We start from the raw sequence: 14,946 nt of genomic DNA, 5'->3' as shown, positions 1-14,946 counted from the left end.
GTATCCTTTGCCAAGGTTGAAGACCTTCTGTCGCCAAGTCCACTACCCTCAGGACTTGTAGCTGTATTGAGTGTTCTGATATAAAACCGAATTGTTCGTCGGGGAGGATCCCTAACTCTCTAGTTTGTTCTTCCAGTCTCTTCAGGATGACACACGCTTCGCCACTTTGCTTACGGATAGCAGTAAGCTAATTGCCCGGTGGTTCGCTGGAAATAGGTGGTTCTTCTTGGGCTTCGGTATGTGGATTACCGTAGCCTCTTTGAACAGGTACGGGAAGTGTTGCAATCTGAGTATAGCATTTATGATGTTGGTTATGGCTGCTATACCCTTTCGCGGCAGCACTTTAAGTGCTCGATATGTTATATTGTCTGGGCCTGATGCTTTCCGAGTGGCAAGACATCTCAGAATGTCCTTCAATTCCTCAGGCGATGTCGGGGCCAGGGGTTGCGTATTATCTATCCGTTGTCTAAGCCTCCGTACCGTTCTTTCCACCTGTCTCTCTATTTCGTCTACCTCGTCTGTGAACGGGATGTCATTCTCTCTGCACTGCCTTTCGAAGTTGCCCGCGAATGCTTCCGCCTTCTCCTGGTCAGAGTAGACAATTCCTTGCTTGCCGTGTATCGGTGGGCAGGGTCGTCGAGGTCCATTTCTGAGTTTTTTCTGCATTTGCCAAGCAGATCGATTTTCTGTGCTCAATTCCTATTTGCTCTCTGCATGCACCTTTTGTCCATAGGTGCACGTGTCCTTTGGTACTATCTTTTCAGGCGTCTTCTTATTCTGATTAGTTCCATCGTTTCTGGTGGAAGATGCTCTTGGAAGTTATAGCGCGTGGCTGGGACTTTCCGCGCGCTTTTTTCCGTTGTTTGTATGATCGCCTGCTGGAGCTGGTTAGTGGCATTCTCCAGATCTGTTTTTGTCTCGATGCGTGGTATCTCACCCAGCTCATCGTGTATGGCTCGCTGGAATCTTGTCCAGTGTATGACTCGCCTTGTTGGATTGTCTGTTTCCACTTCACCCCTTCCTATTGTGAATAGGATGGAGTTGTGGTCTGACGAACCTTCGTCTAGTACTTCCATCTCCATAGTATCGATGTTCTGTACTAGCGCGATGTCGAGAATGCTTGGGACTGCGTCTTCTCGCGGGTAGTGCGTTGGGCTGTTGGGTGCTAGTACCTCGATGTCCTCAAATTCTTCTAGTAATCTTACTATATATCTGCCTTTTGTGTTTGCAAATCTACAGTTCCAGTCTGGCGACTTTGCGTTGAAGTCGCCGATGGCCACTGTAGGGTGGTGATCTGGGAATAGTTCTGCCATGTCGGTTCTTTCTAGTCTTCTACCTCGCAGAGGTAGGTATACCGACGATATTCTCAGCTGTTCGTAGCGTCTCATGTTGACTCTGACCGCTACTACTTCTCCGAGTTGGACATCTGGTTTTCTTTCTTCGTTTTGCGGTAGATCTGTTTTTACTAGTAGCGCAACGCCCCCCGCGGCGTTGCGCCGCCCCGGCCGGTCTGTCCTGTATATATTATATCCTGGGATTCGATAGCTCTTTTCGCTTCTTATCCGTGTCTCCTGGAGTGCCATGACGTCTATTTCTAGACGCGACAGTAGCTCGTTTCTTTTGTCTGTGAAACCGTTTAGGTTCCACGATCCTATAACTAGTCTGCCAGGCACTCGTACTAGCATTACTGTTTAGCGGGTGCTTGTATTAGTGCGGCTAAGACCGCTTGCGCGATCTTTTGCTGATCGGCTGTCAAACTGCTAAGTATTTTCACTAGATAATTTTCGTTGTTGTTTGTTGGTGGTTGTCTTGTTGGGGCTTTTTTAGCCGATTGCTGTTGTGGCTTCGGCGTCGGTCTTTCCGCCTCTCTGGGTCTGTTTCACGCTGATGTTCTCTGCCTCGGGAACATCTTGCAGCCTCTGTAACTTACCGGATGTGCCTCCATACAGTTCGCGCATTTGGCCGGCGTGTCTATTGTTTTTTTACACTCCCTGGTGTCGTGGTTGTCTCCACACTTGACGCAGCGTGCCGTCGAATGACAACATCTCTGCGAATGGCCGAAGAACTGGCATCGATGACAGTCCCTTATTAATTCTTTGGGGCTCTGCCCGTACTATTAAGTTTAAGCAAGTTCTTAGCGCAAAAATATTTTCTTCGCTTTTTAGTACTTTCACCAAAAACAGTGGCAGTACCTTCCTGTATCTTCTTGAGGTCATCCTGTGACATTACAGTAAATCCTTGCTTTGTCAGATCGCTGGCGACGTCTGCGGGTTCTATATTTTCTGGTATGCCGCGGATAACCGCGTGCAATGGGATTTCCTTCTTTACTGTATATGTGTGGAAGTCCAGTTTTTCGCCTTCCAGGTATTTGGTGGCTTTACGCCACTTGTTTTCATCATTGGTGAATAGGTATATCCCATCCCTCGTGAGTTTGGTTTTATTGTATACTATCTTTCTTTATTCTAGGTCTTTTGATATCGCACTCCACTTTTTGGCATCGTGGATTACTATTGGTGGAGGCTTTCCTGCTTCCATCGGTGGTCCACTTGTCACTTTTGGGGATGATTTTCCTTCTACTGTGTTTTGCCCCTCTATGTTATTCATCTGAGGTGTGTTTTCAGTTTTCAAATTTTCGGTGGCCTGTTTTTTTGCCTCTTGTTTGGCGATTTTTGCGGCTTTTTCTTGGGCCTATCTTCTTCCAGTTTTTTGTTAGGTCTAGCCTTTTCGACAAGTACGAACCCGTCTTCCTCTGAATCAGAGTTCGACGGGCTGTCTGGGCCGCGTGGCCTCTTGATTTGGCGCGTTTCCTCTTTGTTTTCAGTCTGTTTCCCTTTCCGTGGTTTGGTCCTGTTGTTTTAAGTCGGTTTCTTCGGACTTGTTTGTGTGGGGCCTTGCTATAGGCTAATGCCTCTTCAGGGTACCTATCGAATGTACACGGACGGATATTTATAATGTCTACAGAGTAGGTAAGATGTTGACTGATGGCAAGAGTAAATTGGGCAGACGAATGGTTGGGTCCAAGAATGGAAAAATTTATGCGAGAGTTGGCAACGTTGTTAAGCAAATTAAAAACTGCGCAGTTTTATCTACACTCGTCTAGCAAAAAGTTTCTTGTTTTTTTTTGCTTTTTTATTATCACAATATTGAAGCCGAGTGCAAACTTAGGTACATGAAAATGTTAGTTCTAAAAATGAAGGAAAGGTCTCTCTCTCTCTATGTTATTGGATTTTGCTTCCATTCAGGCGCATTGAGCCATGAAGGAAAACTGTTAAATTATTCGCACTATTATTATATTTAATTTTTAAACAATTACTAGAGGAAAATTCCACTTTATTTAGTTTGATTTTGTTATTGTAGAGAGTTTACACCAAGGTGGATTCAGACTTCACATCGGGCCACTGACAATTCCTATTTCAGTTACTCTCAAGACATGAGCAATAAAAACCCAATATTGAGAAATAAAATTAAATTTTTGTTTATTAGGTAATATTACGAACAAACAGAGAGTATATTATGCTAAAATGCAGCAGCTTAATAAAGAAAGAAAATTGAACTTAAGTATATATCTTCTCAAATATAAATCTAGGGTACCTAAGTCGTTGTTACAATCAATGTGATTTCTGCCATTGTCTTTTAATAATTTATTTATGTTAGGCGACAAAACCGATGTTTATAGTAACAACAAGTCACAAACATGTTGCTCAGTTGAGGATGTGCGGTATTTATTTTTTACATAATTAAGGTCTGAAAATACCTTTTCACATACATATGTTGATCCAAAACTACTTACTTGAAAACTGTAACGCCAGGTCAGTTATTGCTGGAAATTCTGCTTTTGGTACCAAATTCCAGAAATCTGCAAAATCTTCTGAAGAATTTTGTGCTTTCGAAGACAATTTGTTGGCAAAAAGGTACACAAGGTACAGTTTTGGGACCAATTCTGTTCAATATCTATGTCAATGGAATTTTTTCGCTGGACAGTAAAGGTGAAATCTTAGGTTTAGCAGATGACACGTCCATTTTTTATGAAGCCAAAAACTGGTCAGAATTAAAGAATATGGTAGAGAAAGATATTCAATCGATAAAACACTGGCTACAATACAGGCTATTGACAATTAACCTGGAAAAACTCATTATTTGCCGTTTACTTGCAACATTCCAATAAGACAATCATTCTCGTACTTGGATGTGGGCCATCATACAATCAAACCTGAAACTAAAATATAATACTTAGGTGTCGTTATAGACTCACACCTCAGATGTGATTCTCATATAGATTATTTATGCAATAAGTTGCGCTTCATCCTTCATACATACAAATTTCTCAAAAATATTATAAAAACAACTCAACTCAAAACTCTCTATCATGCCCTGGTTGAAAGTCACTTACGCTATGAAATTGCCTGTTGGGAAGGAGTCTTTCACACCCATATTCGTCCGCTGGAAGTGTTGCAAAATAGATTCCTGAAATTGGTTTTATTTAAGCCTACGCGCTTCTCTACCCAAGCTTTATTCTCTGAGGCTCATATTTTCGATATTCGACAGCTCTTCTATTACAGCACTATAACTAGTTATGATAGAAACAGATGCTTCTGACTACCAACTCATTCCCACGATATCCGTAAAAAAACAACCATATTGTTCCACGGACGCATAAGTCGATTGTTCAGCGCTCTTATAATCATTCAGCGCCGAAATTATTCAATACAGTTCCGGAATTAATTCGTAACATAAATGTGATTCACTTATTCAAAAAGTCCTTGAAACGTTTCACTTTTGTCCAAACTAGACAAAAAATAGCTCATTTCATTGAAAATAAGGATATTTAGAACTTTAGTGATTCAACTGTGAAATGTTCAATATTTATTCCTTTTTTAAATTGAAAGAATTTTATTATAATGTTATATTTTAGTGTAATCATCAAAGATTTTTAAATTTTAGACTTTCAATTTGATTTGTTACTCAAAACAGTATTTTAATAATAATGTAAGTCACAAAAAAGATATAATTATATTTAGGGACCTATGTGTATATATTGTTTGTCAACATATTTATAAGTATAAAATGACACGTTCGATACCATGTAGTTGGTCCATGAATGAATGCATTTATTTTTTCCTTATAAACAACTAAATTATAAATGATAAAAGCTAAATTTTTTCAACCGTACCCAGTCTACCCTATTTGAATTGGAAATTTTAGCCATGAGCACAGAAAAAAGTATAGTAAATATATTAATGATGAAATGGTTGAAGCTCAAAGTAAAATAGTTTTAAGGCTACCACCATATCACTGCGAACTTTAGCCCATTGAGCCGAAATAAAAAAAATCTTCCATAATGCGATAGCTATCATCACTTTCTAACCCAAGAAGTTAAATGAAACCATAATGACCAACAAACACATTTACATGTATCCATGATAATAAACACTTTTCACAAACATTTTTAATTTTTTAATGTCATTCGCCAACACCGTAGCTTCCTTCCATTTCTACTGCAAAGAATTGAATACGTTCTATCCTCACAGAGACTCTTCGAAATCTCTAACAGCTGGTGCCTCAGGTATTAATAAACCCAGCTCCAGTTTAGGCAAATATTCCTTGATTAAATCGTGGATATCTCCCGATATTTCATCATTATACCCTAAACTGAACAATTCCTCGAACATATGCAATCTCAAACCATGATCAAATTTGTATGACAGAATGGAAAGATTTAGTCCCATGCACTCTGGAAAGATTTAGTCCCATCTCTCAAGACCACCTGTAGATGGAGCTCACCGTGTGTGGATTCATTTCAACGTTTTCAATCCACTCTATTAGACTGCTGCACAAATCCGTCAGTAGTAAACGATCTGAAAACAAAACGGCATCCAGCAAGGCCTCGAGACAATACTTCTTGAACATTGCTTGTTCAAGTAAATCCAACACACAGTGGAACTTTTCGAAATCTACGTCGTGAAGTTCTATCTCATCCCTGACGTTTTCCTTGAAGCATCCACTAAACAAGACAGAAAAGTACTTTGATTTCTCTGTCGATAAATTAAGGTCAGCTTTAACTAACGAGCCGTCGTCCAGTTTGAAAGTAACCATTTCTGATTTCCTTTTGACCTTTCTAACCAGTAGTCTTTGGATGTTGATTTCTGTCACATCCTCGGGCGTGTTTGCCTCACTACTCGAAATAATTAGTCTCCCCCTGGCTAGGAAACAAAGCGGTGAGATACATGCCTGTCTATACTCTCCGTCTCGCTCTACGAGTTCCAACATGATTTTTAGTCCTCTACATGTGACCAATAAATGATGAAGGAAATGGCCCTCTCTGAAAAATGATAGAATGAATTATAAAACGTATTCAAAAAATACTTCATCGTGAGATTTTCACTAAACAGTTTTACAAAAACGCAACAGGTGTTTTGTTATACAATGGCAATGTCAATGTCAATGTCTTCACTAGTGAAGACACGCCCGAAATTGCCGCGGTAACATGCATATTGATTTCAATTTAAGAGAATGATCAGAATAATACCCATTCATTTTTCTTTCAATTTTTATGGAATCATATGAGATTATTGTGGGTAATATTCTTCTATACGGAGGTAAGTATGTTCCTCCAGTATCAAAACGGAGCAAGTTCTATACGTATAAATATAAGATGGCGGGTAGTGCAGGTAGTCTGTCACTTGCTCCTAAAGAAAATGAAAATGTAATATGTAAGCATTGCTCCAAAAAAGTTGTGAATAAGGTAAAATGTGTGAAATGTAGTGAACACTTCCATCCAAAGTGCCTCAAACAGGCAAGTGACCAAAAAAAAGCTGAATGCAAACACGAACCGTATAATTGTTATTGCTGATATGTCATATTGAATATTTAGTAACGTCAAGATTGTCAGAATAAACCAGAATGTTTTAGTCGATCCTAGTCTCATTTAGAAGCTATTCCATCTCCATATTAGACGTTTTCACTCAGCAGTTAGGTATTTTTCGAAGACGAACATTTTGGCAACCGTGACAGGACTAAGTTTTTGCTGATTATGGAGATGGTGACGAAAATGCTAGAGGCTCAGAGAGCGTCCTTTACTCGAATTTATGATGCTGTGATTAAGCTGCTGAAGGATGGAAGTCCGAATGTTATTGAAGTTCGAGGAAAAGTACGGCTATTAGATCAAAAAGTTGAAACAATGAGTGATCTTGACAAGCAGTTATTTGATTTATTGTTGAAAGAAAATCCCGATTCTTCAAGTGAGGAGATTGGATTGGCTGATGAATATATGACCAGATATCATGAATTGAAGTGTACTATTGAGACTAATGTACTGAAACACTCTTTCGATGAAACTGACAGCATAACGTCCAACTGTTCTCACTCCAAACCTGAGTTGAAGCTACCAACTATTGAATTCAAGAAATTTGGAGGTGATGTGAAAGACTGACTTCCATTTTGGAGCCAATTCAAACGTATACACGATGATATAGATCTTGCGAAGGAAGACAAATTTCAATATCTTCTTCAAGCAACCATACCTGGGTCTCGTGCTCGTCAGTTGGTGGAAAGTTACCCACCCAGCGGAGATAACTATTCCAAGGTAATAGAAAGCCTTGAAGGTAGGTTTGGGAGAAAATATCTCTTAGTGGAGGTGTATGCACGAGAACTGCTAAAATTGGTTATTAATGGCATTAAGAATGAAACGAAACTCACTTTCCTGTATGATAAGTTAGAATCACAGTTGAGATCGTTAGAAACTTTGGACGTTAAATCAGATACGTGTGCAGCCATGTTGTATCCACTCGTGGAATCCTGCCTTAGTGAAGATCATATCAGAGTTTGGCAGAGAAGCAGTGCCTATGATGTTGATTCTACCTTGAAAGCTCGTTTAGATAACCTAATGACCTTTCTTAGGAAAGAAGTACAAAACGAGGAGCGAGTATCGTTGGCAGTCTCTGGTTTTGATATAAATGTAAAAACGAAAAAACACCTCGACTCTACTTCAAAATCGATGATTCCTACTGGTTCAGGATTATTGAACAGCGGAGACCAACAGAAATGTAAATTTTGTAACGACAGACATAAAACTGAAGACTGTTCGAAGGTGAAGAAGTGGACTCTATCAGAACGAAAGAAGAGATTGAGCGATCGCGGTTGTTGCTATTTATGTCTCAAATTTGGACATATTGCTAAGAAATCCAAAGTCAATTATATATGCTCGATATGCAATGACAGACATTGTTTCGTCTTCACCAGTTTTTTTATTTTATTTTTTATTTTCATATTTTCTCTTTGTGTATTTGTCTACTGATGATTTTCACTCAATTTACAAAATTTGTATTTAACGCGAAGTTCGGCTGTGTTTCCTATTCTGATTAAATATATGGAGCGCTCCTCGTATCAATATATTTAGTCGGTGGCTGAAACAGCAGCAGAACAAGAGAGATTCAATATATAGACTCGCTACAGAAAGCATCTTAGGTGATTCGACAACCTACTCAATTAATTAAGAAAGTTGCTGGCCAGCTAGTGTTGTGTGATCCAACGGGTTCTTACGATCATCCTCCTGGAACCAAAAATCTCTCTACAAGCCGCTACTAGAGCCGACATACACTCAGGTGAGAACCATAGCCACGTAATCTCTCTCACTCTTTTTTTGTGTCCTGAACAAAATTCTATTGGGAACTTCCTCAAATCATACAATCCTATGTTATACTACAATCCACTTATCTAATGAAGCTACATGGTTTTTGGTCCATCGACCACGGATATTCTTTTGTGATTTGAAGAAGTGCTCAAGGAATTTTGAAATATATTTTAAATATATTATAGACAAATACATAGTTTATCTCGTTTTATTATGATGGTTATTTCGTACTGAAATGTGACAACCCTCGCTATCTATATTTTCTATAAAATAATACGTAATATTGTTATTGCGTTATTGCTTCTCGTACCTCAAATCTCATATTTTTTGAGCAAAACTGAAGCACTTGTACCACTGTCTGAAGAAATGAATGTTGAAAATGTTTTGTCAAATAATACCTACTCTGAAGTATTTTTACAAACATTAAATGTGAAACTAAAAGGATCCAGTAAATCACGGGTGGCCCGAGTTATTATCGACACAGGTTCACAAAGATCATATATAACTCAATCTGCTGCTGTTGAGATGCTATATGAAGCTGTTAGACGTGAAGAAATTGTGCATGCTTTATTTGGTGGTGTAAATACAATAGCCGTCAATCACGTTTGTTACCGAGTTCGAGTGAGTAATCTCAATAATGAATATGCTTGTAACTTTGAGGCTTTCGATCAGGCGATAATCTGTAATATTGTTACTTCCGTTAGACAAGGATTCTGGATGGATGAACTTCAGTCGTTGGGAATCGAAATTACAGATTTAAAAGGAGGTTCCATTGATATTCTTATTGGTGCCGATATTGCTGGAAAGTTATTCGCTGGGAAGTTATTCACCGGAAAAAAGCATGAATTGAATTGTGGCGTAGTTGCCATGCAAACCTTGTTAGGTTGGACAGTTATGGGAAAAATGAACTCCACCACTAAAAACCAACCAAGTACTTCATCGACATTTATTGTTACGTCATTGTTAAACAAAAATTCCGCTATTGCCGATTTATAGAAACTCGATATTCTTGGAATTTCTGATCCTATTCAGAGAAAATCTAATGATGAAATTCAAGAATCTATAATGGAATATTTCCTAGAAACAACGATCAGAAAAGAAGATGGGCGGTATGAAGTACATCTGCCTTGGGCGGAAGGGCATCCACCTCTACCAGATAATTTAGGATTGGCACGAAAGAGACTTGACAATCTCACTCGAATGTTGAAGGCAGATGGTAACTATATGAAATACAATGCAGTATTTCAAGATTGGCTGGATGAAGGGATTATAGAAGAAATTCCATCATCAGAATTAATGAATCCATGTCATTATTTACCACATCGACACAGTGGTGCCGTTGCCGCCTTTTTGTGTTAGAGGTTGCATTGTATTATATTTATCTTTTTTCCTACGTCCTTGCCCATGAGGCAGTTGTTGAAATTAAAGGTACTTTTAGAGGTCCATCTGCTCCCCCGCTAGGGGAGAGGCGACCTCGCTGTTTTTGGGTGCCTCCTCCGTTGGGTCACCGACTGTCAACTGTTCAGATGCTTCGATTTCCTTTTTGGGACCCATGGTGGCCTTGGGGTCAATATCAACTTTAGGTGGCTCGACTTCCAAGGATCTAGGGTCTCCAGAGGTACCTTCTGCTTCTTTCCGTGTTACCCTTATAGTCAATGAGGTAAACTCGTAGCTCATCCTCATCGACCTCTTCTTTAGGACAGTCATAACATCGTCTCCGATTCCAAAGACGAAGTGATGTCCTTGTGAGTTCACCTTCACCTCACGGTGGAAAGTGCACCATCTTGCTACTGTCAGGTCAGGGTTCTGCCCCTTTAGCTGACCCATTACCCTCCCTTATTCACCGGATGTTTCTTGTGGACGTCCTCCGGGATCCAGAGCGAGGCTTTGGTAAGCTTTGGGAGCGTATCCACACTGATGACCGCAAGTGATGCCTCCTCGCACGCCTTAATATTCATTGTTGCTTTATTCAGCCACTCTAGCGTCACGTCGTCATCGCAGACCACTCTGATAATTTCACCGGAGTATGTCCACGACTTGAACGTGGGCAGTTTGCTGTTGCTGCTGGTGACGGAGAAAATCATCTTGTCCAGCTCCTCCAGCAGTTGTTTTCTGATGAGACTCTCCCGTTCTGCGGTAACCTAACCGTTCGGGTTAGTCTCATCTATGATGGCAACCTTGAGGTGTCTCAAGGCGGCCTCCACGAAGGTTTTGAAAGGCGCAGCGTCATTACTGTCGCTGCGCGGCTTCTTCACCCTTCTTGAGGTTCCCTCCGTAGAGGTGCTCACGTGAGGGCGCTTTCCTGCAGGGGGCAGCCGGTTCCTTGCCTTTTTTCAAGGCGGGGCTCTTGACGTTCTCCGCAGGAAGTGCCCTTGCTGTTGGAGGTGGAGTGGAAGAGAAGGAGGAAGCAGTTATAGTTGCTGACATTCCTGCCTTTTTCGCTCTCTTTCTCCTTTTGGCCTCGGCGCTGCAAATGCGCTTACGCCTTGGCCTTTGTGTTGCGTCACGAGGTGATCTGTGGTGGACATTTCTGTTCATCTCCAGAGCATTTCTGTCCAGCCTCGGTATTGGTTTTTTTTATTGGGTCCATGTGTGTTCCTACGAGTAGCAACAGAAGAGTGGGCCACCTCCGGCAGATCCCCACCAGAGGTTACAATGAGGTTTCGCCCGGTTCCCCAAGGGGATCATTCGTAATCGCTTATGACCCTACGGCCATTCAGCTGCCATCACGATTCCTTACACCTTAGCTTTTGTAGGCTGATCCACGGTTGCATGTTTCGCAGTGGCTTTTGAGTAGTTTTAGTTCCCCTCACCCCACTTATTTCTATCACTGACCAGTAGTCCGGCGATCCCGTCCGTAAGGCCACATTGGCTTTCCGGACAGGGCCCCCAGTCCCCTAACGGTTCCCCTATACGCCACCTGGGGACGCGTCCGATAGATTACCCAACCCACGGGAGAATTTAATATTATAGTAGATCTTCAGATTCTAGAGTTTCAGTTGAGATTGTGGTTGAGTTTGGCTGAGTCACCACAATCAAGTCTTTCTTCGTCAATGACACTTTCTGAAATTTCTTCATCATCGTCAAATTCAGCATACTCGTGTTCAACATTATCGGTTGTGAAAGCTTGAAGTTATTGATTAATAATGTTTCTTAACAACTTATGCAAAAAACATGTCTACAAATGAAATATATTTGTCATAAAATAAATATATTATTTTAGGTTTTTTTTAGATCATCATACCCCCAACCACCACTGAATTGTGATGATGCATTCAATATGGTTCATTTCAACATACAGGGACTTTCAGGAACATGTGATGACCTTAACGTACTACTGACAACACACAATGTGAAAATCGCTTGTATCGATGAACACTGGCTCACAGAAGATGAACTGAAGACAACTGTGATTAAAAACTACAAACTCATTTCATATTTTGCTAGGACACAACATCGAAGAGGGGGAGTATGTATATTTGCTAATGAAGAAGTAAACCGTGAACCAATAACTTAGGTAGTGTAGAGAAGAGCTTTGAAATGTGTTTTAACACGTTTCAAATTTCTAAACAGAAATAATTTCATATATATTATTAGCATATACATTCATTCATCATACCTTCATTACCAAGATAGAACAATTACTCTATGAAATATATAACAAAGAGGATACTTTTATTATCTGTGGTGACATAAATATTAACTTTCTCGAATACAGTGTGAATAAAATGTTATCGTTGAACCTGCTACAAAAGTATAACATAAAATATTACATCAATGAGCCTACACGGATAACTAGCCATTCTGCATTGAAAATATCTTCTCGAATACAGAAATAAGTCATGTACGGGTGTTACACTCTTTTTTATCCGATCATACATATCAGTTTTGTACTCTTAATATTGCTGTGAATGAGGAAATCAAAACAGAGTCTATCTATAAAAGAATATTCAATGACTCTAATATTAGCACATTTCAATAACATATATCCACTGAAGACTGAACTGAAATATACTCAGCTAACACTTTTCAAGATAAGTTTTCCATATTCTATAAAACATTAATTTACTACTATAACATTTCATTTCCCGTAACTGAAACTAAATTGAAAAATAACACAAAAAAATGGTATTCCCCTGAAATCAAGGAAATGCATGCTCAACTTTGTGAAATGGAAAGGGTAAAAAAAACAAACAAAAGACAAGAACTACATTGCAGCATATAAACAGTTTAAAAAAGAGTATATAAAAGAACAGACAATTACTAATCCAATGATAAAAAGTAACTTCATCAATGACTTTTTCATAGACTCTTCTCACAATTTCAACAAACCCAATAATGGTGATAAAAAAATCAACAGATTCCACAAAAGCTTTTTTCTAACACCAATGGCACCCATAGAAGTAGCATCCATTATAAATAAGTCTAAACAGTCTGCTGGCATAGATGACATAAATGGGAAAAATCTCAAATCTGTCTGTACTCTTGTAGCAGATATCATATCATATTTATTAAATGAATATTTCACATCTGGAACATTTCCAGATGTTAAGGAATCAAAATGTATACCTGTATTTAAAAATGAGGGTTCTGCTTGTGACATACATAACTATAGGGCTATATGCATACAAAGTCAAATCGAAAACTATTCAAAGCATCCTATTGTGATAGATTGACCAAGTACTTGGAATATTTTAAGCTCATCTCAGCAAATCAGAATGGTTTCCGTAAGCACAAATCTACCAGCTCGGCAATTTCTGATTGCCTAGAGTTTATCTACAGTGCACTGAATGATAGAAATAATGTTCTAGGACTGTTCTATGACTTCAGTCGGGCTTTCGATACCATTGATTATCATTTGTTAATCATGAAATTGGAAGGGTTAGGAGTTAGGAGTTTTCCGCTTCAATGGGTATCATCATACTTAACAAACAGAACCCAGACGACAGTGGTGAATGGAGTGAAGTCAGATTCAAGAGTAATACATTCAGGGGTTCCACAGGGTTCAATCCTGGGACCACTATGGTTTGTAGCTTTTCTGAGTGACATTAAAGACACTTGTAAATTCGCAAATCGAATGATATTATATGCCGATGACACTAATATTCTGATGTCACACAATAACATTGATCAATTAACAAATTTAAGTAACAAGGCATCTGATGAAATAGAAAGGTATAGCTTTGAGAATGGCCTCAGCCTGAATAGAAAAAAAAAACAATTATGTCCGGTTCTTGCCAAAAAACATGAATCCAAATTATGACCTATACTTAACTTTATCTGGTAAATCTATACAATCCATGGAAACCATCAGGTTCTTAGGTGTTACTTTGGATAGTAAGCTAACATGGGAAGCACACTTAAATACTGTATGTTCGAAACTAAGCACTACATGCTATATAATAAAAAATTTGCGAGATACTGTATCAGCAGACATCTTGAGACTATTATATTTTGGGGTGGTACAGTCTACTCTACAATATGGCGTGATCTTCTGGGGGTCGTCTTGTCACTTTGAAAGGGCATTTGTATATCAAAGGATAAGGAAAGGATAATAAGAACGATTTGTCATGCTCATCCAACCACAACATGTACACCTTTATTCAAGAATCTCCAAATACTAACCCTTCCATGTTTATATATTCTTGAACTGATTATGTACATAAAACGTAACCAAAAAGAACTAATGAGGAATGAAGACACTCTTATGTATAATACTAGGAATGAAGAAAAACTTCGTCAACCCTATTCAAGGTTATCAGTCTGTGAAAATTCACCAAAGCGTATTGGTATCAAGTGTTTCAATAAAATAAGAGATTTGATAGATGTGAATCTGAAGGACATTCTATTCGAAAATAAATTGAAAAACTTTCTTCTTGAAAAAGTATTTTATAGTGTTGAAGAATTTTATAATTCGTGATATCTCATAATTGTAAAACTGACTATTGTATGTACAATTTTTCTGGTTTGTTTGCGATTAACAATTTATTTGTAGATTACCTTCTTTTCTTTCTTGACTAGTCTGATAAGTGTTATGTATGTGTATGTATAATGCCTTGTATAACCTTTGAAAGATGAATAAATTCTATTATTATTATTATTATATAATGATAATGGACATTGTCTATTATGATTGTGAAGTAAGCGTGATTGTGAAGTAAAAATGTTTTGGATTGATTTATATAATAAGTTTCGACTTGAAAATGATTCAGTTTCAGTCGAAAAAACTTTTATTATGTCTGTAATCTGCTGATTCATTGCTGCTGTATCATTGTTTATTTATTAAGTTAGAATATGTTATTGATAGGTAGAAAAAA

Source organism: Leptinotarsa decemlineata, unplaced genomic scaffold (genome assembly GCF_025532065.1).
Source record: "Leptinotarsa decemlineata unplaced genomic scaffold, Ldec_3_MD MMD2_P_RNA_scaffold_14, whole genome shotgun sequence".
NCBI classification, from domain to species: domain Eukaryota; kingdom Metazoa; phylum Arthropoda; class Insecta; order Coleoptera; family Chrysomelidae; genus Leptinotarsa; species Leptinotarsa decemlineata.
The sequence above is the reverse complement of the archived record's forward strand: the minus strand, read 5'-3'. Positions refer to the sequence as shown.